We start from the raw sequence: 1,944 nt of genomic DNA on the forward strand, positions 1-1,944 counted from the left end.
TGACCCCGACGTGACTTGAACACGCAACCTTCTGATCTGGAGTCAGACGCGCTACCATTGCGCCACGAGGTCACAGCGAGCGTGAGCGTCCGTGTCATTAAAGGCCTCGCTGAGGCGGCGCCGTCGCGCGGCCCCGGAGACGCAGGCGCTGTCTCCGCGCCGCCCGCCCCCGCTCGGAGGAGGAGCCGGCCGCCACGCGCCTGCGCGACCGGGGGAGGGGCGCCGCGAGCGAGTGCGGGGCGTGGCCGAGGCTGGGGCCCCGACTCCTTCCAGAGACCCCTCAAAAAGAAAGGGGGGTGGGCATCTCCCATCGCCGGGAAACTAAGGACTTAATAAACGAGCTTGATAAACGCAAGGACTTTACTATTTTTTTTCACTTTGCAAATCAGCTCACTGCATTTGTCAATTTTTAAAAACTGAAGTATAGTTGATTTACAATGATTATATTAAAACTATAAAAATAAACATTGTCTTTGAGGAAAGCCAGAACAGCGCCTGGAAGAAAATTAGAATCTTTGACCATCCACCATCCAGACATAACCACTGCTAATACTTCCATGTGCGGTATTTCTTTTTGCAGATTTTTACCGGCTACATCCACATCCCAAATATGTTACTGGACTTTCAGCTGACAGCACACATCCGGAAAAGTAGCCATGAATTTTCACAGAGGGCAAATACTTGTGTATCCGGCGCCCAAATCGAGAAAGACATTAGCACCCGCCCCTTCCAGTCGCTTCAAATCCAATTTTGAGATGAGATTATATTGTACCTAACATTTTAATATTCTCACTTCTCACTGTACTGTCCGCATATTTTACTTGATATGTTTTCTAGCATAATGTTAAAGGGTCCATTGTCCACCTCGTGGGAGTCCTAAGACCCTGCTTCTGGATAGTACTTTTTCCTTTTTATTAAATAAGAAAGATAAAACTATTAAATAAGGGAGTAAATATGCTTTTAAGTAAAAAAGCTACTAAGTAAGAAAGAGCGCTATCCTGGTCTGCTTAAGAACAAGAAGCATCAATTAACTCAATAAATACAACACCCGCAGGGCCTGGTGTTCTTTAGAGAGATGGAGCCGCCCCACCTTTGCTGTCTGATGCTCTCCCCCGCCTTTGCCGTCTGATGCTCTCCGTGAACTTGGGGTTGGGGGCAGCTGAGACCGCCAGAGCATCTACTGTCTAACAGGAAAGGAGGCGCGGCTGCTTCTGTGTTTGTGGCCACGTGTGACACTAGAGGTATTTGGGATTGACCCCAGGGCTGTTAGAGAAGCAGAGGCCAGGAGGCTCTATCCCTGTGCTCCCGAGGGAAGAGCCAGCCAGCTCACAGCATGATTGCTGACGCCATGTCCAGATTCCAAGTAGCGAGAGACCAGAGTCACCTCCTTATTGCTTTTGGTGGCCCAGGGGTGACGTGGACCCTGACAGGGGGCGGGGGGAGGAATGGGGGGACCAAGCGAGTGGAGGCAGTGAATGAGGTGGAGTCCCCAGGTTTGGATTCACCTTCAGGCTGATCACACACTCCTTTCCCTTCTCCCCCCGCAAGCCCTCCAGCCTTGGCCGCACAGCAAAGTCACTGTGAGGAAGAGCCAGTGCCCTTCCCACGGAGGCCAAGGGCCCAGAATCCACTGGGAGGAACGCCTCACCCACAAGGAAAGACCAGAGACGCTCTTGAAATCCTGCTCAGAATTTTGGATACACACGTCCCGGCCCCTCTTCTCCTGGGATGTGGAAGCAAAACCTGATGTTTAATTGTGCTGTGGCTGCACCCCTACAGGACCGTGTGGTGACGCAAATGGACAAAGGGATTAAAGAGGTTGGTGCAGGTAGTGTACAGGGACCCCTCTGAAAAGTGAGAGCCCTGCCTGCCAGAACAGACCAGAGTGCAGCAGTGCAGTGGTCATGCAGTTGTGCAGGGTCACGTCGTCTTTTGTGTTTTATT

General features: G+C 51.5%; 1 non-coding gene across 1 annotated transcript; it reads right to left on the reverse strand.

The window, feature by feature from the left end:
• TRNAW-CCA (transfer RNA tryptophan (anticodon CCA)) lies at positions 1 to 72 on the reverse strand. The gene has a single exon. It is a non-coding gene; the product is annotated as a tRNA-Trp (tRNA).
• Positions 73 to 1,944: the final 1,872 nt, after the last annotated feature.

Source organism: Orcinus orca, chromosome 19 (assembly GCF_937001465.1).
Source record: "Orcinus orca chromosome 19, mOrcOrc1.1, whole genome shotgun sequence".
Lineage (NCBI taxonomy): Eukaryota > Metazoa > Chordata > Mammalia > Artiodactyla > Delphinidae > Orcinus > Orcinus orca.